This window comes from Triturus cristatus, chromosome 6 (assembly GCF_964204655.1).
Source record: "Triturus cristatus chromosome 6, aTriCri1.1, whole genome shotgun sequence".
In the NCBI taxonomy this organism is placed as follows: Eukaryota; Metazoa; Chordata; class Amphibia; order Caudata; family Salamandridae; genus Triturus; species Triturus cristatus.
In genome coordinates this window covers 1,928,330,433-1,928,354,714 of record NC_140589.1, presented here as the reverse complement: position 1 = coordinate 1,928,354,714, position 24,282 = coordinate 1,928,330,433, and the positions used below count along the sequence as shown (strand labels likewise).

Genomic DNA, 24,282 nt, shown 5'->3' with positions numbered 1-24,282 from the left:
AGCTATGGGGTGTAGCAGCCCATTCTGAGGATCCCTTTGGGATAGTACCGCACCAATTGCAATTTCGGAGGCATCGGCCTCTACCAGGTATGGTCTGTCAGGATCAGGGTGGGCTAGCACAGGCGCAGTTGTAAAGGCTTCTCTGAGTTGAGTGAACGCCTGTTGTGCCTCTGGAGTCCAACTGAATTTAACCTTTTTTCGGAGGAGTTGTGTTATGGGGGCTACTATATTTGAGAATTGAGAAATGAACCGCCTATAACAGTTGGCAAATCCTAAAAAGGATTGCACGTCCTTTACATTCGTAGGGGTTGGCCACTTCTGTACTGCCGAAACCTTTCTTTCCGCCATGGTTTGTCCCCGAGCTGACAACATTACCCCCAGAAACTCAACCTGATCTGCATGGAACTCACACTTACTGAGTTTACAGTACAAATTATTGGTTCTCAAGGCCTCTTACACTTTCCCTACATGTTGTGGGTGATCCTGGTCGTTGTCTGAATAGATGAGGATGTCATCTATGTAGACAATTGCAAACCGATCCAAATATTCTCGCAAGACTTCGTTTAGAAAGAATTGGAATGCTGCAGGTGCATTGCAAAGCCCAAACGGCATCACTCGATACTCGAATAACCCATATCGAGTGCGAAAAGCCGTTTTCCACTCATCACCCTGTCTCATGCGGACAAGGTGGTAAGCGCCCCTTAAATCCAGTTTGGTATAGATTACTGCCTTTTTCACTTGGTCCAACAGGACGGAGATCAAAGGAAGCGGGTAACTATTTTTTATTGTTACTTTATTCAGGGCGCGAAAATCTATACAAGTTCTTAACTCGCCGTTAGCCTTGGGAATGAAGAAAAGGGGCGATGCTGCTGGGGACTTTGATGGTCTAATAAACCCATTTGCTTGGTACTTCTCGAGATAATCTCGCAAATGCTCGTTTTCTCCTTCCGAGAGAGCATAGATCCTCCCGCATGGTACCACTGCCCCCGGAACCAGATCTATTTGGCAGTCGTAAGAGCGATGGGGAGGAAGCTTATCAGCCTGCGTCTCATTAAAAACATCTATATATTCTTTATATATGTCTGGTAATTTGATGTCCTTTTCTGCCGCCGTAGCGATGGTATACCCCTGTGAAGGAGGAGCTTCCGTCTGCTTCTTCTCCATCCCGCAACATTGCTTACAAAACGGGGATGCGAAAACTAAACTGTGATTTATCCAATTTATGGTGGGGTTGTGTTTGGTTAACCACGGTAACCCCAAAATTACCCCATACATAGGAGTCTTGATGATATTAAATGTCAACCATTCACTATGTCGTTCCCCACATCCAACCTTCAGGGAAGGGGTACAGAATCCTATGGGTCCGGAAGCTAGATTCCTACCATCCACCGTTAGCACAGTTTCCAACTGTTTCTTAGCTACTCTAGAGATGCCCAACTCCTGTACTACTTCGTCATCCATAAAGATACCTGTAGCGCCGGAATCCAAAAGGGCAGTTGCTTCAACTGGTTTCCCTTTGACATGTATCTGAATTTTAACAAAAAAATGTTTTTTCTGTCCTATCACTGAAGGTATTTCATATTGGCCCATGGAATTTCCTCCCCCAATCCCGGGGCCTGCTAGTTTTCCGTCTTAGTTACTGTCAATGGAGGAGCCCGAAAAAATCCGCTCTCCTTAACCTTGGGTTTAGCCATGCATTCTCTTACGTAATGCCCTTTCTTCCCACAATACATGCATAAGCCTTGCTTCCTCCTTGTTTCCCTTTCTTCCTGTGTAAGGGCCGCTCTCACGGTGCCTATTTCCATAGGTTCCACCGCTGGGCCGGACATAGCTCCCTGTGAACGTGGTCTTTCATTCCTCACAAAAGGACGATCGTATTTTCTTCTGTCTCCCTTTCTATCCATGAGACGGTTATCTAAACGTCTCGCTAAATTAATGAGGTCTACACAGGACCTCGGTTGTGGATCGATTTGAGCAATCACATCCTTCAACTCATCCCGCAACCCGTGGTGAAAGACCGCTGCTTGCTTTTCTTCAGGCCAATTCGTCTCTGCTACTAATCGCTGAAACGCATTGACATATACCAATAATTCACGATTCCCTTGCTTTAACTCCAACAACTCTCTATCCACAGAATAGGTCTGAGCCCTATGGTCAAAAACACCTTCAAACTCCTCCCGAAACCCATCCCAATCATATAATAAGGGATCATCCTTCCGTACCAAGGGGACCGCCCATTGCGCTGCATCTCCTGCCAAATATGAGATTAGAAAGGCCACTCTAGCCTGATTTGTACTGAATACCTTGGGGCGACACGTGAAATGGAGCATGACTTGTGTCATAAATACTTGCACTTTCTTCTCGTCCCCATGGAACCGTTCTGGAGCGGCTAAGGGAATTGGGGTGGGTATTTCCACCGTAAATGGAGTGGACGGTGTTGTGGTAGCTCCCCCTGCCCAACTACCTCCACTAACTGTTCTGCTTCCCACTGCATCAAAAGGATTACGCTGTATCCGGTCTACGCGGTCCTGCAACACCGCTGTTTCTGCTCGGGAGGCTGCTACCTCGGTCTGCACTAATTGTAATGCCGCTAAAATCTCATCTAGGGTGGCCATTGTGCCCCGAACCAACTGGGAGGTAACAGTGTAACGGGTCGGATATTCTGTCAGCTCCGATAGCTTCAAGTAGAGTCCGATGACCACCTCGGAGTTGGTTCGTTGCACAAAGGGTTCCACCTCTTGATCGTTTCCTCTCTGATTGCTATTATAGCACAAGAGATAGATCGGATCAAGTGAGGGAAGGAAAGGATGGGAACAGCGGGGAGGGAGACCTGTAAAACATAAACATAGACCATTAACTTTATCTATACTTCCTTTCTACATAACTACATAAAGCATGGGAATGTACCCTGTGAAAAGCTTTCGTTACCTGTAAAGAAAAGAATTAAGAACGTAATTCAAAAGGCATATGCTATTCCAATCTCTGTGAATGTCTTGTATCAGGGGTTTGTATGGAGCTTATAGTTTTGTTACTCAGTGAACAAGGTAAGCGTTATAACAGCACCAGAAACAACAGGGATTGATATTCATAGCTCCCTATGATTTGAACTCCACCGTTTCTCAACACGGTTTCGGCAAAATAGATTCTGTGCACTACAGATGCCGGTTCTCAACCCGGCTTCGGCCCTCAGTGCTCCCCGTTACTTCACTGGGTTTCTCACGCTCTCTCTCTCTCTCATTCAACAGTAGAGCCGTTCACCTCACGGCGAGTTTTGTCACTCTCTCTTTTCTCTCAAAATGAACAGTGCCGTTACCTCACGGCGATGTTCTCGCTCTCACACGCACTTCTGCTTTCTCCAGGTTTGAGGGGCACCCCAAATGTTTGACACCGTTCTCTTATCACCTGTCTCAACACAAATACCCTGGGAAGCGGTACGCCCACGATGCAGTTTGTAGCGTAGCGGCTTCCCCGAACCCAATGCCTCCACACTCTAAATATACCAGAGACTTGACTGGTGCTGCGGCACCCTTACCCGACCTCCGCCTCCTTCCGACTGACCCTCCGAATCACCGCAAGACTGGAACCAAAGTAGGAATATCCGACAGCGCCATGGTTCCTCCGTTCTTCTTTTCACGGCGCGTAAAGCCGGAACACGACGCAGAGCGTCGGAAGTGACGTCAGCGCGTGAGCACTGCGCCGCACAGGCTGCTGGGTAGGGTAGTTCCGGTGAACCTGACAACGTGTCGCTAATAACCCCGTAACAGACTCCTCATGTTGTAATATGTCGACGTGGGCGCGTTTCGGCCTCCAAAATAATCTTGGCCTCCTCAGGACAAGGGTGGATGAAGAAACTGAGCGAATATACAAAATAACATATCAAATGTCTCAACGTTACCAAAACTGTCTATATCTCTGTGCCAGTCACCGTGTATCCCCGTGTTGTATACTAAGGAGTGTCCAAAAATAACTAATGAATCCAACGTGAGACTAATAAAACCAAAAACGAACAAGTGAAGACCACTAATGGCTACAGCATACTATAAACCAAGTGTTCGCCAAAGACCAATCGCAGTAGTAAACCACAAAGTAAACAACGTAAAAATTAACGGGATAAAAAATAAATAAAAAACAGTAGTACACCCTTAAATCCATAATCCCAGAGCAAAGGTGTGTATCCAAGAAGCAAGTGCCACAATATCAACCAAGGTAAAGATGATAAGCACTCACTTATGCAGAACAAAACCGAGTGCCTCAGCTTGCCAACAGGAATTTCTCAGCAAGACAAGCAGTCAGCTGTAATAAAACACATCACAAGGGTTGCTGATATAATCAGGTGAGGGACCAACTTGCCATATAAAGACCGTACCTGTACTATCTTCATAAGTATATCCAAATGTCTCTTACCTAAGGGCATAATCATGCGCCGTATTCATAGGACGACAACCCCCGCTGTGGACGATATACGCGACCCCCTCTTCAATTGTAAGGTGCACCTCTGGAAAAAGAAGCAAGTACTACATTCAAGGATCTCTCTTCGTATTCAAAAATACTTTCTACAGCGTACAGCCGACAAGTCCCAACGTTCTGTATAAAACTGTACCTCTTTTGAGGGAGAACCGCCAGCAAATCAATCGGTCGAATCTCCTTCGTTGTCTAAGTTAGTAAATCACTAGCTCCAATCTCCTTCCTCATCTCGGCAAAAAAACGCACTGATACTTCGCGCCATTCTCCAATATAAAGGCTCGAATCAGCGTCCCTCGTGACTATACGCAACGCGGAACCACTCACAATGGTGCAAAATGAAACAAGCATTTGCAATGCAATAGGTCTCGCATTTACGGGAGTTTGAGCTATTGGCATTGTAAATGACAATGCCTTTTATTTATGTTTTGGTTTTTAAAACATAAAATAAAAGGCACTGTCATTTACAATGCCAATAGCTTCCTTGCGTAAATGCGAGACCTGTTGCATTTTCAATGCTTGTTAGATGAGTTTCAAAGACTTTTGAATGGAAGCATTAAAAGAAAACCTCTCATAACTGTACCAACAAATAGGTCCTTTTTCTCACCAGGCACATGGCATGCATGATTAGAAGCTGTGTAGAAATAGCGCTTCGCGGTACTGTGGTAAACACTAATGTACTGGAATCTTTATTTGAATCCCTTTCGGAGCAGTCAGTAAAAGTGGCAAATATAATTGAAAAATTGAGCAGTTAACATGCACCTTTTGGTTTCACTTTTCCAAAATTATCCTACATAAAATCCTACTGAGCCATGTGCTGGGGGTTACTCACTTGGTGCACATGGGGTCTAAGTTTATACTTTTTGACAGGGATGTTTAAATTACCAGTCCGGCCCTGGACATGTTCCAGAGTCGAGTCAATGACAAAGAAGTGGTCCAAATGCTACGTTCCGAAGGGGGAGGGTGTGGCTTAACGGCCAGTGCAGCCGACTTGGGCGCTGAGAGATCCAGGTTTAAGTCTCGTCGTGTGCTCAACATCCTGTGATTCTAGGCAAATCACTTCCTCCTGCCTACCGACAGCGCCTACAGACCCTCACGGGTTATTAGCGGCGCTATACAAATTCAAGTATTATATTATAGTATAATTATTAAGAAGAGAAAGAGGCAGCCAAAAGACGAGGATCAAATGTCCAAGCAAAATGGAAAAAGTGGCCTAGAAGGAGACTAGATAAGAGGGGGGGAAGGAGTGGCCCGAACGCTACTCGTAAAAGCTGATGAAACACAACTAGTAGAAATGGACAAAGTATTGAGGAACTATATGCAGCCGTTCCAGGCGTTCTGAATTTCCGGTACCGACGGGAATCTCTGTACGCAATTACGAGTTTGCAGACCAAGAATTACTTGGCATAATTCTGCATGGAAAGCTGCATGTTTAAAGCTACAGATCAAATTTTTAATGAAACTGCACTACAGCAACAGCACCGGCCCTGATATAATATTAATGGCCGCCGAGCAGCACGGTAGCAGCAGAAAGCCTTTTAGGCTCTTACGCAACACGTAGCTAAATTAATTATTTGCAGGGAAAGGATCCCATACCCCCTGCAGCCTCCGAGGGATCAGTGAGAGCCGGACTGCGGAGGCGCTCATTAGCGATCCTCAAATGTCAGACACCGGGAGGAAAGAAGAGGCCTGACAGGGAAGGAGACACAGCGACACAGAGATCTAGAAGGGAGGGGGCGCGAGAAAGACAGGGACAGCGAGGTACAATGATGGAAGAGGTGGCGACGGAGCGGGCACAAAGAGGGGAGAGGGCGCGAGGTGGACGGGGACTGCAGGTTAGACAGAGACAGCGAGGTACAATGATGGAAGAGGTGGCGACGCGAGAAAGGGAGCGGGCACAAAGAGGGGAGAGGGCGCGAGGTAGACGGGGACCACAGGTTAGAGATAGGAAATGATGGAAGGCTCGTGAGAGAGAGCAGGATAGAATGGGGAGAGCGGGAGAGACAAAGAGCAGTAAATTCAGACATAAGCGAAGAGAGAGAGAGAGCAGTAAATACAGATATAAACGAAGAGAGAGAGAGCAGTAAATACAGACATAAGCGAAAGGGGTCGTAAGAGAGACAGGCGTAGGAAAAGGAGGGGAGCCAGGTAGAGAACAAATGCGTATTACGAAGAAAACAAGACAAGCCCGGCTTCTAAAGTGGTCCGGACGCGAGCGAGCGCCCGCCGTGCGAAAGTGAAAGCAAATTTGTCACGGCGAGACGCGGTGGAGCGTGGCGCGCACGCTTGGTGGGGGAGCGCATTCCAGGCGGGGGAGCGGACCTTTTGAAGTATGATGCCGAGGGCGCCTGTGGGCTGAAGCGCTTCCCCAAACGGATTGCATGGCGGCACGATGCATGTGATTGTGCGCATACTCCCCATGCAATCCACTTTTGGGAACACTTTGAAATGCCCCTCTTACTAGAGTCTCGCATCGCGATTGCGTAAACGCAATAGCTAGGCAAGACCTAAAAAGGACTCCTCAAAGTAACCGAACGGAAACACCATAACAAAGAAAAAGCTACTGCGTCAAGAAACTAAAACAAAAAAGGACTAGTTCAATCCAGCCCAAGCTACCAACTCGTATAAAACAAAACTAAATAGGCTACGGACAAAACAAAACAAGTCTATATATAAGAATATGGCGAGCAACATAAATACAAAACGTCACTGAAAAAACGTCACTAAAATCGCCTCACTGAGAAAAAGTCTCTGGTATCTAACAACTAAAGGCAAGAATCAATAATGATAACATAATAATAGAAATACATACATGCATTTGGTTCTTTTAGGCCTCAGCTTGCTTGTCAGTGCTGTAGACTGCAAGCTTCCCTCTACTCTGAAGCGGTGGGGGCATCTTATATCTCCTGCCCCACCCTGACCTGCACCCCTCTTCTCCCTTCCTGTGGCCTGCACTCTTCCTCTCCACTGACCCCCATTCTCACCTCTCCCCTGACTAACACCTCTCTTGCCACCTCACCCACACCATCCTCCTACCTGACCTACAACCTCCTCCCCCCTGACACACACCCCTCCTCCCACCTGATCCACACCCCTTCTCCCACCTGATCCACACCCCTCCTCCCACCTGATCCACACCCCTTCTCCCACCTGACCCTCACCCCTCCTCCCACCTGACCCACACCCCTGCTCCCACCAGACACACACCCGTCCTCCCACCAGACCCACACCCTCCTCCCACCTGACCTACAACCTCTACCCCCTGACACACACCCCTCCTGCCACCTGATCCACACCCCTTCTCCCACCTGACCCTCACCTCTCCTCCCACCTGACCCACACCTCTGCTCCCACCTGACCCACACCCCTCCTCCCACCTGACCCACACCCCTCCTCCCACCTGACCCACACCTCTGCTCCCACCTGACCCACACCCCTCCTCCCACCTGACCCACACCCCTGCTCCCACCTGACCCACACCCCTGCTCCCACCTGACCCACACCTCTGCTCCCACCTGACCCGCACCCCTCCTCCCACCTGACCCGCACCCCTCCTCCCACCTGACCCACACCCCTCCTCCCACCTGACCCACATACCTGCTCACACCTGACCCACACCCCTCCTCCCACCTGACCCACATACCTGCTCCCACCTGACCCACACCCCCTCCCACTTAACCCACACCCCCCTCCCACTTAACCCACACCCCTTCTCCCACCTGACCCACACCCCTCCTCCCACCTGACCCACACCCCTCCTCCCACCAGACACACACCCCTCCTCCCACCAGACCCACACCCCTCCTCCCACCTGACCCACACCCCTTCTCCCACCTGACCCACACCCCTTCTCCCACCTGACCCACACCTCTCCTCCCACCTGACCCACACCCCCCTCCCACCTGACCCACACCCCTCCTCCCACCTGACCCACAACCCTCCTCCCACCTAAACCACACCTCTCCTCTCCTTCCTCCCTGACCCACACCCCTCCTCTCCTTCCTCTCTGACCTGCACCCCTCCTCCCACCTGACCCACACCCCTCCTCCCACCTGACCCACACCCCTCCTCCCACCTGACCCACACCCCTCCTCCCACTTGACCTGCACCCCTCCTCCCACCTGACCCGCACCCCTCCTCCCATCTGACCCGCACCCCTCCTCCCATCTGACCCGCACCCCTCCTCTCTTTCCTCCCTGACCCACACCCCTCCTCTCCTTCCTTCCTGACCCACACCCCTCCTCCCACCTGACCCGCACACCTCCTCTCTTTCGTCCCGGAGCCACACCCCTCCACCCACCTGACCCGCACCTTTCCTCTCCTTCCTCCCAGACCCACACCCCTCCACCCACCTCACCCACACCCCTCCTCTCCTTCCTCCTTGGCCCACACCCCTCCTCTCCTTTCTCCCTGATCCGCCCCGTCCTCCCACCTGACACGCACCCCTCCTCTCTTTCCTCCCTGACCTGCACCCCTCTTCCCACTTGATGCGCACCCCTCCTCTCTACTGACCCCCACTCTCCCCACTCTCCTGACCCACACCCCTCCTCCCACCCGACCCACACCCCTTCTCCCACCAGACGCGCACTCCTTCTCTCCCTCTTCCCTGACCCCCACACCTCTCCTCTCACCTGACCCACACCCCTCCTCCCACCTGACCCACACCCCTCCTCCCACCCGACCCACACCCCTCCTCCCACCTGACCCGCACCCCTCCTCTCCTTCCTCCCTGACCCACACCCCTCCTCCCACCTGACCCACACTCCTCCTCTCCTTCCTCCCTGACCCACATCCCTCCACCCACCTCACCCACAACCTTCCTCACCTTCCTCCCTGACCCACACCCCTCCACCCATCTCACCCACACCCCTCCTCCCTCCTTGACCCACACCCCTCCTATCCTTCCTCCCAGACCCGCCCCGTCCTCCCACCTGACCCGCTCCCCTCCTCTCCTTCCTCCCTGACCCGCACCCCTCTTCCCACTTGATGCGCACCCCTCCTCTCTACTGACCCCCATTCTCCCCACTCTCCTGACCCACACCCCTCCTCCCACCCGACCCACACCCCTTCTCCCACCAGACGCGCACCCCTTCTCTCCCTCTTCCCTGACCCCCACACCTCTCCTCTCACCTGACCCACACCCCTCCTCCCACCTGACCCACACCCCTCCTCCCACCCGACCCACACCCCTCCTCCCACCTGACCCGCACCCCTCCTCTGCTTCCTCCCTGACCCACACCCCTCCTCCCACCTGACCCACACTCCTCCTCTCCTTCCTCCCTGACCCACATCCCTCCACCCACCTCACCCACAACCTTCCTCACCTTCCTCCCTGACCCACACCCCTCCACCCATCTCACCCACACCCCTCCTCCCTCCTTGACCCACACCCCTCCTATCCTTCCTCCCTGACCCGCCCCGTCCTCCCACCTGACCCGCTCCCCTCCTCTCCTTCCTCCCTGACCCGCACCCCTCTTCCCACTTGATGCGCACCCCTCCTCTCTACTGACCCCCACTCTCCCCTCTCTCCTGACCCACACCCCTCCTCCCACCTGACCCACACCCCTTCTCCCAATAGACGCGCACCCCTTCTCTCCCTCCTCCCTGACCCCCACACCTCTCCTCCCTCCTGATGCGCACCCCTCCTCACCCGACGTGCACCTCTCCTCCCACCTGACAAACACATCTCCTCCCTAACCGGCACCTCTCCTCCCCCTCTTCCCTGACCCCCCCTCTTACCTCTCCCCTGACCCACACCCCTCCTCCCCGCTGATGTACACCCCTTATCCACCCTTCACCACACATCTCCCACCTGACCCACACATCTCCTCTCTCGCCTCTTATGTATGAGTCAAGCTGAGTTCCCTCCACTACTTGTCTCTTTGAGTGCCATACATTTCCTCTCTATGGCTAGTCCTTTTGAGTACCTAGAACCTCCCCTTCCTGAAGGTCAAGATCACCCACTGCATGCTCCACAGCTCCTGTGCTTCATACACTCAAGCCTAGGTGGGCTTCGCCAGCCACGATCAGTTCATGCTCCGATGTCAGTCGACAAGCTTATTGCTGGTAAAGTCACCTTTCCACTTATGAACAACAAACACTTTACCTTAAGAAGTTACTTAAACTATAGATTGTATATTGTTGGACAGGCCTCACAGACGGCTTGCTCCCTCCCCGCACGACAGGGCCCGAACTCCGGCCCACCTGGCATATCCCCGCGACCAGCACCCGTACTCCGTCTCCCGACGGACCCTCTGCCCTCGGACCCCTACTCATCACGGGGTCCAGCCCCACCGGCTTCCCCGGCCGGGTCAAGCCGCCCTCTTGGGCCCTGCACCACGCGGCCGCATGGCCTCACCTCGACCCTAACCCCGAGCCTGGCCGGCCCCGACATCCCGGCACCACCATCCACCCAGGAGGTGAGCGGACCACTTGGCAGGTCAATGGGAGAACGAAGTGTCAAGGGCTCTCCCCCGCCAGGTGCCGATCACCCCCAGCTCCCCCAGGCACTGGCTCCACCCCCTGCTGGGTGTCTGGACACCTTCATCCCGGACCCTCCGACCTCCAAGTGCGAGGGTCCGGACATCAAAGGGCGCCAGCCCTATAACTGAGGCAGCTCCGGAGCAGGAAGGCAGTTGTATCCTGGAGTCGAGAGACACCGAGTGAACTCAACCTTGACGGTCTACTGGCGCTGCCGTAGCCGCTCTTGTGAACCATCGTCCTGCCTGCTGGCGCTGCCGCGGCCTTCTGCAACCTTCATCTTCCTGGGACCTGCTGGCGCTGCCGCGGCCCGTTGTAACGACCATCCTCACCGGGACCTGCTGGCGCTGCCGCGGCCTCCTGCAACCTTCATCTTCCTGGGACCTGCTGGCGCTGCCGCGGCCCGTTGTAACGACCATCCGCACCGGGACCTGCTGGCGCTGCCGCGGACCGTACATCTTCCGGGGACCTGCTGGCGCTGCCGCGGCCCGTTGTATCGACCACCCGCACCGGGACCTGCTGGCGCGGCCGCGGTCCGTACCACCTAACCACCAAGCTCGAGGATTGTGAGCTCATCATCATCTCATCCGAACTACCTGATTAGTAAATAGACTGTCCCGCTACCCCCTTCCCTACCTTGCGAGACTCTAATCGAGGGGACCCCTGAGTCCAGACCTCCTTGTACCATTCAACCGTATCTTAAATAAGTGCTTATAAAGAACACTGAACCTTATCCGTGTGTGATATCTGTCTGTGGGGGGGGAGTTACTTGTCTGTACGATCGCTGGAGACGGCTCTCCCCGGAGACCTCTCCCCCTGACCCCGGCCGGCCCTCCCGGTCCGTCTACCTTTTCTAACATTGGTGGCCAGCGGCGCGATCCGAATCAACGCGTAATCGTACAGACGACATAAGCACGATGTCGACCAAAGACAGCAGCTCCACCGAGAAATTCCAAATGGAGAAATTAGAAGAATACAACCACCGCGAACTGAGACAATTTTGCATAGAACTTGGCATTGCTACCACCGTGTGAGTCATGGACAGAAACTGGGGTCACAGGACCCTCCGACCAAAGCAGCGTCACACCAGACCAAAACAGCAGCACTCCAGAGGGGAACGCCACGGCTCCCGAGGAGCGGGGAACGGGCCTCTCGCAAGAGGAGATCCGAGAAAGAGACAGAGTCAGATTACACGAGTTGGAGATGGCACGACTCAAGATGGATGGGGAACTCAAGTTAGCTGAACAGAAACTCAACCTCGAGCATATGCGGCTTCGAGAGGAACGAGAAGAAAAGCAGAGACAGAGAGAGCTGGAAGAGAAAAAAATAACGCTCGAGCACGAGCGCCGACTAGCGGAAATAGAACTGCGCAAACAGAATAAGGAACTGGGGGTGCCTGAGCGACCACACACCCCGGGGCCAAGTGAGAAAAAAGTTCACATCCCCAAGGATGTTGTCCGCGAATATGTCCGAGAAGACGACATACAACAGTGGTTTAAAGCCTATGAGATCGCAATGACCTCCCACCGGATCGACCGGAGTGATTGGGGAGCCGGACTTTGGGGGAGATTTATCAACGAGGGTCGCGATGCCCTGCTGCAGCTCCCCGATCACCAAATGTCGTCCTACGACCACATGAAGGCTGCCCTCCTCACCCGCTACGGCCTCACGCCCGAGATGTACCGCCAGAGGTTCAGAGATTGCACCCGGATCCCAGGTACAACTTGGGTAGAATACGTGAACTATTTCAGCCGGGCCTTTGAGGGTTGGATCAAGGGAAGTCAGGTCACCACCTATGAACAACTCTTCAACCTTATGGTATGGGAGCACCTGTCAAACAACTGTTTCGTCGAGCTCAGGCAGCACCTACTCGACAGTAAGCTGACTGACCCCCGGCAGCTCGCCGCCGAAGCTGACCGGTGGGAAAGCACCCGAGTGGGCCGGAGAGGGCCACACGACCAGAACAGAAGCAACCAAGGCCAGCACCGTCCTCGGGGAGGAGGAGGGGGCCAGGGGCGAGGGAGAGACGCCTTACCAGCAACACCCGTGGCCAGCACCCCGCCTCCGGCCGGCCGGGGCAACCCCCCGTTGCGGCCTGGGTACCGAGCCAACGTCACGTGCCACCGGTGCCAGCGACTAGGCCACTACGCTAATGACCCGAACTGCCCGCTAAACCAAACACCCAAGCCCCGCCAGGTAGCTGCCGCTGCCCTAGGGGAAGAGCAATCATCGGAGGGACCCGAAGAGTACGAGCCGGCCCAGCAAGGGTGGGAACCGGCCGCCATGGTCCTGGCGTGCTTAGGGGGAAGAGACATGGTTCCGCGGGCTCCCCTACCCGCCAACACCAGAAAATACGGTCAGTGGGTGACCATTAATGGACAGAGAGCCGAGGCCTTGCGTGACACCGGCGCCAGCGTGACGGCCGTCCGCTGTCATCTGGTGAAGCCCGAGCAGATCCTGCCGAACATTCTCTGCCCCGTCCGCTCGGCAGATAACTCTGAGAGTATGTGTAAGATGGCCTGCGTCCCGTTTGAATGGGGAGGGGTCTCCGGCCTACTGAAGGTGACGGTCCGGGACGATGCCCCCGTGGACTGCCTCCTGGGGAATGACCTCGAGAGTTCCCCGTGGGCCACCGTCGAGAAAAGAGAGCACCTGGGGATGCTGGGCCTCCCGGACTGGGCCTGCATAACCACCCGATCCATGGCCGCCCGTGCCGCCCCCCGATCAGAAGAAACCGAATGGCCAGCACCTCCGCCCCCGGTTGCCCCCGTAGAGGACAACGGCGAGTCCGACCTCCCGGACCCGACTACCGAAGAAGACGCGCAACACCAGGACCTTCCGGATCTGGCTCAGTGGCGCCAAGAAGGGGGGCCCACCCAAGAACAGTTCCGCCAGGAACAAAAGACCTGTCCCTCCCTCGAGGGACTCCGCCAACAAGCCAGTACCCAAAACGCCGGGGACACCACCGGGACCCACTGGGTCTACTGGGATAACGACCTACTCTACAGCGAGCAAAGAATCGCTGAGCTGGGGGCCGGTCGAGTTCTGGTGGTGCCGCTCCGCTTCCGAGACTTTCTGCTCAACCTGGCCCACGATGTCCCCCTGGCTGGACACCTGGGCCAGGACAAAACGTACAGTCGCCTGGTGACCCACTTTTTCTGGCCGAAAATGAGGAATGACGTCCTGAACCACTGCCGATCTTGCCCCACATGCCAAGCCAGCGGGAAGAGTGGTCGGAAGCTGAAGGCCCCTCTGCAACCCTTCCCTGTGGTCACCACCCCGTTCGAGAGGGTGGGGATAGACATTGTGGGGCCTCTGGACCCCCGCACGGCACAAGGACACAGGTTCATCTTGGTACTAGTGGACCATGCCACCCGCTACCCCGAGGCGGTGCCCCTACGGACAGTGACAGCTCCGGTGGTTGGCCGGGCCCTGATGGGGATCTTCTCCCGGGTAGGCTTCCCCCGAGAAGTCGTCAGCGACCGAGGTACGAATTTCATATCTAAATACATGAAGTCCCTCTGGCAACAATGCGGGGTCACCTACCGATTCACGACCCCCTATCACCCCCAAGGGAACGGACTAGTGGAGCGTTTTAACCGCACTCTCAAGGGGATGATTGGAGGATTGGAAGAGCCTCTCCGTCGCCAGTGGGATGTACTGCTCCCGTGCCTCCTCTTCGCCTACCGGGAAGTTCCCCAGAAGTCCCTCGGTTTTAGCCCCTTCGAACTCCTGTACGGGCACCCTGTGCGAGGGCCCCTCAGCCTAGTCAAGGAAGGTTGGGAGATGGCCCCCTTAACGACCCCTCCAGACGTCTTCAAATACATCCTGGCCTTACGAAACCAGACCCGGCGCTTCAGGGAGATGGCCAAGGCGAACCTCGAGGCCAGCCAGGAGGACATGAAGAGGTGGTATGATCACAATGCCTCCTCCGTTGAATTCGAGCCTGGGCAGCAAGTATGGGTGATGTCCCCCACCGAACCATGTGCCCTGCAAGATAAGTGGACGGGGCCCTTCAAAGTGGTCGAGCGTAAAAGCCCCGTCACCTACCTCATCGACATGGGGTCCGCCCGGAACCCCCTTCGGGTCCTCCACACCAACCGGCTCAAACCACACTTTGTGCGCTCCGAACTAAGCCTCTTGATGGCTACAGACAGTGGTACAGAAGAAGACTCCGAGCCCCTCCCGGATCTCCTGAAGACTCAGGAGAAGGACGGCTCCGTGGACGGGGTCCGGCTCTCTGACGCCCTCACTTCGGAGCAACGTCAGGACTGCCGGGACCTCCTGCTGCAGTTCGCTGCCCTGTTCTCCCTCACCCCCGGGGTCACCCCTTGGTGTTTGCACGACGTAGACACCGGGGACAGTCCCCCTGTCCGACACCGGGCCTACCGCGTACCAGATCGGGTACGGGCCTGCATACAGGAGGAAGTGGCCAAGATGCTCACGATCGGGGTCATCGAGCCCTCGGACAGTCCCTGGGCCAGTCCGGTTGTATTAGTTCCCAAGGCCGCTGCCCCCGGCACCGCACCTGAACTGAGATTCTGCGTCGACTACCGGGGCTTGAACTCTGTCACCCGGACCGACGCGCATCCCATCCCCCGAGCAGACGAGCTGATCGACCGGCTGGGGGCCGCCCGCTACCTTAGTATCTTCGACCTAACGGCGGGCTACTGGCAGATCGGCCTCACACCCAGGGCTCAGGAACGGTCAGCCTTCTCCACCCCCGATGGCCACTATCAATTTAAGGTCATGCCCTTTGGCATGAAGAATGCCCCCGCCACGTTCCAACGCCTTGTGAACCAGGTCTTGGCGGGGCTCGAAGAATTCAGCGCTGCCTACCTGGACGATATCGCTGTATACAGCCGCCACTGGTCCGACCACCTCCGTCACCTCCAAGAGGTCCTACAAGCCCTCCAGCGGGCCGGCCTCACCATTAAGGCCGGCAAGTGCCAAATTGGCCAAGGGTCTGTGACCTACCTTGGGCACCAAGTGGGAAGCGGGCTGGTGGCCCCACTACAACTTAAGATTGCGGCCATCCAGTCCTGGCAGCCTCCCGTCACCCAGACCGAGGTCCGAGCCTTCCTGGGGCTCACCGGCTACTACCGGCGGTTCATGAAGGACTACGGCAGCATCGTGGGGCCCCTCACGGGTCTCACATCCAAGAACCAACCGAAGCGGGTAAACTGGACTCCTGATTGTCAAGCGGCCTTCGAGGAGCTGAAGGCCGCCCTGTGCACCGCCCCTGTGCTCCAGGCCCCCGATTACAGTCGGGAATTTGTGGTGCAGACCGACGCCTCCGACCACGGCATCGGAGCCGTCCTCTCTCAGTTGAACCCCGAAGGTCATGACCAGCCGGTGGCCTTCATCAGTCGACGTCTCCTGGCCCGAGAACAGCGTTGGAGCACCATCGAGAGGGAGGCATTTGCAGTAGTGTGGGCCCTCAAAAAGCTCCGACCCTATCTCTTCGGTACCCACTTCCGGGTACAAACCGACCATCGACCCCTGCAATGGCTGATGCAGATGCGGGGGGAGAACCCAAAACTCTTGCGCTGGTCCATTTCCCTGCAGGGAATGGACTTCACCGTGGAGCACCGACCAGGCCAAGACCACGCCAACGCGGATGGCCTGTCCCGCTTTTTCCGCCTCGACGAAGAGAGTCCCCAAGGAGATGGGTGACTCTCCCCGCCTTCAGCTGGGGGGGACGCATGTTGGACAGGCCTCACAGACGGCTTGCTCCCTCCCCGCACGACAGGGCCCGAACTCCGGCCCACCTGGCATATCCCCGCGACCAGCACCCGTACTCCGTCTCCCGACGGACCCTCTGCCCTCGGACCCCTACTCATCACGGGGTCCAGCCCCACCGGCTTCCCCGGCCGGGTCAAGCCGCCCTCTTGGGCCCTGCACCACGCGGCCGCATGGCCTCACCTCGACCCTAACCCCGGGCCTGGCCGGCCCCGACATCCCGGCACCACCATCCACCCAGGAGGTGAGCGGACCACTTGGCAGGTCAATGGGAGAACGAAGTGTCAAGGGCTCTCCCCCGCCAGGTGCCGATCGCCCCCAGCTCCCCCAGGCACTGGCTCCACCCCCTGCTGGGTGTCTGGACACCTTCATCCCGGACCCTCCGACCTCCAAGTGCGAGGGTCCGGACATCAAAGGGCGCCAGCCCTATAACTGAGGCAGCTCCGGAGCAGGAAGGCAGTTGTATCCTGGAGTCGAGAGACACCGAGTGAACTCAACCTTGACGGTCTACTGGCGCTGCCGTAGCCGCTCTTGTGAACCATCGTCCTGCCTGCTGGCGCTACCGCGGCCTTCTGCAACCTTCATCTTCCTGGGACCTGCTGGCGCTGCCGTGGCCCGTTGTAACGACCATCCTCACCGGGACCTGCTGGCGCTGCCGCGGCCTCCTGCAACCTTCATCTTCCTGGGACCTGCTGGCGCTGCCGCGGCCCGTTGTAACGACCATCCGCACCGGGACCTGCTGGCGCTGCCGCGGACCGTACATCTTCCGGGGACCTGCTGGCGCTGCCGCGGCCCGTTGTATCGACCACCCGCACCGGGACCTGCTGGCGCGGCCGCGGTCCGTACCACCTAACCACCAAGCTCGAGGATTGTGAGCTCATCATCATCTCATCCGAACTACCTGATTAGTAAATAGACTGTCCCGCTACCCCCTTCCCTACCTTGCGAGACTCTAATCGAGGGGACCCCTGAGTCCAGACCTCCTTGTACCATTCAACCGTATCTTAAATAAGTGCTTATAAAGAACACTGAACCTTATCCGTGTGTGATATCTGTCTGTGGGGGGGGAGTTACTTGTCTGTACGATCGCTGGAGACGGCTCTCCCCGGAGACCTCTCCCCCTGACCCCGGCCGGCCCTCCCGGTCCGTCTACCTTTTCTAACATATATTATTAATTCTAGAATGTTGTATCTTTCCCTGTGTCCTTGCAGAGCGCATGCATGTCAGCACACAAACGGGCTTACCAGGGGCATGCCAAAGGCTCGGACCCTGAGTGGTGTAGTCCCTATACAGTCTTGGGCGCTCCCTGTTCGGTCCTGCCTCTAATACATTTGAGCTCACATACAGACATAAGGCTGTGGTACTCCCAAAACGAATGACACTCACGGGCCAAAGTTTTAAAGGTTTATGTAAGGAATAATGAAACCGATACCTTGGATAGGCTTTTGATGAAGCTAGCATCAAGGCCTATAAAACATAAGTACAAATAACTCAGTAAAGTTCTATAGAAAATCACCAAGGTCAAAAGGCCTACTACCCAACTTTGACCTAAAAACAATTCTCACTTCCCACTTCTAACTGCTGTGCTGTGCTTTGGTGCACCTGTGATTCCATTCCTTGGACCCCCTTTGCTTTCTTGCTCTAGTCTGAGGGGTACACTGACAAAATACCGACACCCAAAATATCCCCATTTTCAAAAATATTTTGACCAAAATATTGATGTCAAAAATATCTACATCCTATACGTATAATGGTAAGTAAAAAAAGATTGAGAAAAAAGTATTGTTTTCATAAATATAGTGGTACAAAATATCAATTTTATATATATATAAAATACATTAACAAATATTAAATATATTAAAGAATAAATGTAAGAAATATCACAAATAAACTTAATTTAAAAAGTTAAACATATATTAAATAATTATTATATATATAGATATAAAGTATATATTTACTTTAAAACAATTATTAAACTAATAATTGTAATATATTTTATAATTTAAAAATTATATAAAAATGTAACAAATAAATATATGTATAGACATATACCAGTAACATAAAATCAATCAGGGGTTTGTAAGCACGCTACTCAACCGTGAGGGTCTCAAGGTGCTGGGGGGGCAGCTCCGGTCAGTCAAAGAGCCAGGTCTTGAGGTTCTTCCTGAAGGTGTGCAGGGTTGGGGAGCACCTGATGTTGACTGGGAGCTTGTTCCAGGTCTTTGCTGCGATGTAGGAGAAGGCTATTCCGCCTGCTCTGGTTCTGCGGATGCGTGGGGTGTCTGCCAAGGCAAGGTCGGCGGAGAGGAGGTTTCTTTTGGGTATGTGGAAGGAGACTCTATCGTTGAGGTACTTGGGTCAGATGTTGTGGAGGGATTTGTAGGCATGGGTGAGAAGTTTGAAGGTCACTCTCTTCTCAACCAGGAGCCAGTGGAGGTCTCGTAGGTGTTGGGTCATGTGTTCATGCCGTAGTGTCCCAAGGATAAGTCTAGCTTCTGCGTTCTGGATGGTTTGGAGCTTGTGGAGAAGGGTTCTGTTGATTCAGGCATAGAGGGCGCTACCATAGTCCAGCCTGCTGGATATCGGTGCATGGGTGATGATCTTTCTGTATTCGGGGGGTATCCATTTGAGGGTCTTGCGGAGGATGCGAAGGCAGTTGAAACTGGTGGAGGGGACAGAATTGATCTGGTGGGTCGTGGTGAGGAAGGAGAGGATGATGCCGAGGTTCCATGCGTGATCTGTGGGGGTGAGTGGGCTACCAAGAGCGGAGGGCCACCAGTTGTTGTCCCAGGTGGAGGGTCCAAGGATGAGGACCTCAGTTCTCTCAGAGTTGAGCTTCAGGCAGCTGTCCTTCATCCAGGCCACAACGTCCTTCATTCCTTCCTGGAAGCAGAGTCTGGTGTCTTCGGTGTTCTTCGTGAGGGAGCGGATGAGTTGGGTCTCGGCGTATGATACTATGATGAGCCCATGCCCATCTGACTATGGCGGCGAGGGGGCCATGTAGATGTTGAAGAGTGTGGGGCTGAGCAATGATCCTTGGGGTACCCCGCAGTTGATCTCTGTGGGTTCGGAGAGGTAGGGAGGGAGTCTGATCCTTTGGGTTCTGCCGGAGAGAAAGGAGTGGATCCAGTTGAGGGCTATTCCTCGTATCCCAGCGTCGTGAAGTCAGGCAGCGAGTGTGCGGTGTGAGATGGTGTTGAAGGCTGCGGAGAGGTCTAGGAGGATGAGGGCAGCAGTGTGACCCTGGTCGAGTAGCATGCAGATGTCATCGGTGGCGGCGAGGAGGGCGGTCTCGGTGCAGTGGTTGCTGCAGAACCCGGACTGGGAGGAGTCCAGGGTGGAGTTCTCTTCGATGAAGGCGGTCAGCTGTGTGTTTACGAGTCTCTCAGTGACTTTGGCAGCTAGGGGAGCTGAGAGATGGGCTAGTAGTTTTTCAGGTCCGTCGGGTAGGCTGTGTGTTTCTTGAGGAGGTGCTTGACTTCCACCCGCTTCCAGTCGTTTGGGAAAATGCCGGAATGAAGGAGGTGTCAATGGTCCGTCCTAGTTCTGGTGCAATGGCGGCTAGGGCCCTGTTGTAGATGTGCCGTGGGCAGGGTTCCGTGGGGGCTCCTGAGTGGGTGTTTCTCATGGCCGCGGTGATGTGTTCAACGGTGGCAAGATTCCAGGTAGTGATGGTCGGCTCGTTGTCGACGGAGGGGAGTTGGGTGATATCCGGTGTCTGTTCGCTGAAATTGTCATAGAGGGCCTTGATTTTCAGATAGAAGTAGGTGTTGAGCTTGTTGCAGAGTTCCTGAGATGGTGTGACATCTGTGGCTTCGCTGGGAGGTTTGTGAATTGCTGTATGACGTTGAGTTCTTTGGAGTTGGCTGCGTTGGTGTGGAATTTGTTCAACCGCTTGGTGTCTCTTATGTGCCGGTGGTATTCCGTCAGGGCGTCCCTGTGGTTGTTCAGGTTTTCTTTGGTTTTCCGGTTTCGCCAGATTTTCTTGAGGCGTCGGCAGGAGAGCCTGGCTTCTTGGAGTTCGGTGGTGAACCAGGTGGCCTTCTGGGGGCGTTGTTTGGCGGGATGGCGGAGGGGTGCGAGCTTGTGGAAGCAGCTGGAGAGCCAACGGTGAAGTTCTTTAGCTGCAGAGTTGGCGTCAGTCGTGGCGATCAGGCGGTCATGGAGGAGGGTGGTGTTGAGGTGTTCCTCTGTGATCTTGCTCCAGTTCCTTCGTGGTGGGCGCCGGTGGGTTTGGATGCGGTGGTCCTGTTGAAGGTAAAGTGTACGCAGTGGTGGTCTGTCCAGAGGGGCTGCGAGGTGTGGCTGAAGCGGATGTTAGTCCCTCCTGCGAAGATGGGGTCGAGGGTGTGTCCTGCTCTGTGAGTGGGGGTGGTGACGAGTTGCTTCAGTCCGAGGTTGGAGAGGTTGACGAGGAGGGTGGTGAAGTCGGGGTCGCTGCGTTTGTCGAGGTGGAAGTTCAGGTCTCCGAGTAGAATGTAGTCCGTGGAGGTGATGGCGTGGGGCACAACGAGGTTGATGATGTAGGTTGTGGACTGGGTGCAAGGTCCCGGGGGTCTGTAGGTGAGGGTGTTGCATAGCGTGGTCCTGGGGCTGGTCTGGATCTGGAAGTGGAGGTGTTCAGTGTTGGGGTGGGGGCCGTTTGTGCTGGAGGTGGAGAGTCGGAGGGAGGTCTTGTGTGCGATGGCGAGTCCTCCTCCTGGGCGGTGGGGGTGGTCCTTTCTCTGGATCTTGTATCTGTCGGGGATGGCGGTGGCGATGTTGGGGCCTGAGGTGGCGTTGGTCCAGGTGTCTGTGAAGAAAGTTATGTCGGGCGAGAGGGTGTCGATCAGGTCCAAGATCTCTACGGCGTGTCTGTGAAGGGAGCGTACGTTGAGGAGGATGCAGGTCAGGGCTTCGGTGGTGCGGGCGTCCAGTGAACCGTCGGTGGGGGTGCTGTTGATGGTGAAGGATCGTTGGCAGTGCCTGCAGGAGAACTGTCCGTGGCTGGTATTGGGTGCGGCTCTTTGGCAGTCGGTGTGTCTTCCGGGGTTGAGTGGGTGGAGGGCAGCTGAGTCATATCGGAGTGGCCTTGCAGATCCAGTGTTCCTGGCGCTGGTCGGGGTCAGGTCGCAGACGTGCTTGCCGCCTGCTATGTAGGGGAGGGGGAAGGGACGTGCAGCTAAAAGGCAGGAGGGGGTTACGATGGGAACGACAGGAGGAGAAAGGGCACGGCGCAGGCGGGAACAGAATCAACAGCAACAGAAATACAACAACAGAGGAATAAGGGATAAACAGAGTTAAGTAATGCAACAATAATGGCACAATAAACAATAAACAAGTATTTAAGATAAACAGAGGGATACAAATAAAAAGGGGAGATCAGCGTTCAGTACATTACAATAAGGGCACAATGCAGGGGGAAAAGAGAAAATACCGACACAGGCAACAAGGTAGCGGGCACCAGCGAGGTGTGGTATTAGACCCTGTCTGGGTGGGACCGCAGGCAGAGCACAGCACGGCGGAGCTGCTAGGGAAGAGCGAATCTCTAACCGAGGGTCAAATTATAAATTAAAAAATGAAACTATTTAAAAATCTTTAAACTTAAATCACCCACTTCAATGAGTGCAACAGTAAGGAAAGTGTTGGATAGCGAGGTGGTAAACATTACTATTCCCCCTCCAGAGAGTGCAACAGTAGGGAAAGTGTTGGATAGCGAAGGGGTAAAAATGACTATTTCCACTCTAATGGCTGTAACAGCAGGGAAAGTGTTGGCTATCGAAGGGGTGAAAATTGCTATTCTCACTCCAATCAGTTAAAAAATAAATACAAAAAAAACATCATCAACAAAATAAAAATATATATTTTTAAAATAAAAATATATATTTTTTAAAGTACATTAAAAAAATATGTGTTACAAATTAAAGAAAATATATTTATTTAATATTAAAAATAAAAAAATCAAAACATACTATTATGTTAACTACACATCACAAATACCTACAAATATTATATTAAATAAAATAAATTATTTTGAAACAAATTATTTTTTTAATTTAGAAATTATTTATTAACAAAAACATGAATTATTACATAAATGTAGTTTATTTACTTTCTACCCTATAACACCACACCACTCACAACCCACTTCGAAAACAAATGTATTTGCATAATTAACATAATTATCAATTAAACAACTATTAATTAAGACACAAATTAAAACACATAAAATGTAATTAACTTCCCACCCTTTACACCTATAGTCCACACGTCCCACACTTAAAATTAAACTGTAAAAAAATTAATTTTACAAATTAAAATGTTTTCAATTAAATAAATAGTGTTTAACAACTAATTATAAAGTAAGTAAAATTAATTCACTCCCCACTCTTCACCCCTATAAACCCAGAACCCACACACACACAATATAATTAAACAATTACACTAATTATCAATAATTAATTAATATTAACTATCAACTAATCATTAATTAATTAAAAATAAATTACTTCCTACCCTTTAACCCTAAAAACCCCATAACTCACACCTAAAATTAATTTAACAATTGCCATAATTAATTGTCAATTAATTAATATTAACTGCTAATTATTAATAATTAAAAATACATTACTTCCCACCATATACCCCGCTAAACCCCACAACCCACACCTATAATGAATTACACAATTACCATAATTGATTGTCAATTAATTAATGAATATTACTGAACTAATTATTGATTATTTAAAAAATAAATTACTTCCCACCCTTTAGCACTATAAACCCCACAACCCGTACCTAAAATTATTTACACAATTACTATAATTAATTGTCAATTAATTAATTAATATTAACTAATTATTAATCAATCAAAAACCTTTACCTCTATAAACCTCACAACCTGCACCTACAATTATTTACCCAATTGCCATAATTAATTGTCAATTAATTATTAAATAATAATGATCAACTAATTGGTAATTAATTAAAAATAAATTACTTCCCACCCTTTGCCCCTATAAACCCCACAACCCGCATCTATAATTTACCCCCAAAAATTAAAAACACAATTAACATTGTAAAATCTCAATTAAAAAAATGTTAATAAATAAATGTATTCATTTGTTTATCATAATTAATCATAATTAATTAAATTGCTTCCCACCCTGTTCCCCTATAAACCCACAACCTGCTACGATACTAAAAAACACAAAATTTAATTAAAATAAAATAAATAACTACTGAAAATGTAACACATATTGAAAAACATAAACAATATTCCTACAATTAAATACATCACATACATTTAAAATATATACTAAAATTCATAACACTAATTAAAAAATCGATATTTTAAACAACTATATTTTCACAAACGATATTAATGACTTCTATATTTTTAAAATCAAGATTTCTTACCTTAAAGTCGTTATTCTTGACCACAATATTTTTGCTGTCGATATTTCTGTGTCACAATATTTAAAACTCAATATTAGTGTAAGTCGACATTTCAAGCTCAATATTTTGACTGAATACCTTTCTGAGGTGAATGCTGTGTGTGTGTGTATGTGTGTGTGTGTGTGTTGAACTTTGGCAGTGACACTGGTATATTGAGTATTG

At 52.4% G+C, this 24,282-nt stretch overlaps 1 protein-coding gene across 2 annotated transcripts in view; it reads left to right on the top strand.

Annotated features, from left to right (window-relative positions):
• The window catches only part of LOC146822508 (uncharacterized), a 698,810-nt gene that overhangs the window by 564,681 nt on the left and 109,847 nt on the right, over window positions 1-24,282 (top strand). The gene's annotated exons all lie outside the window — the stretch shown is intronic.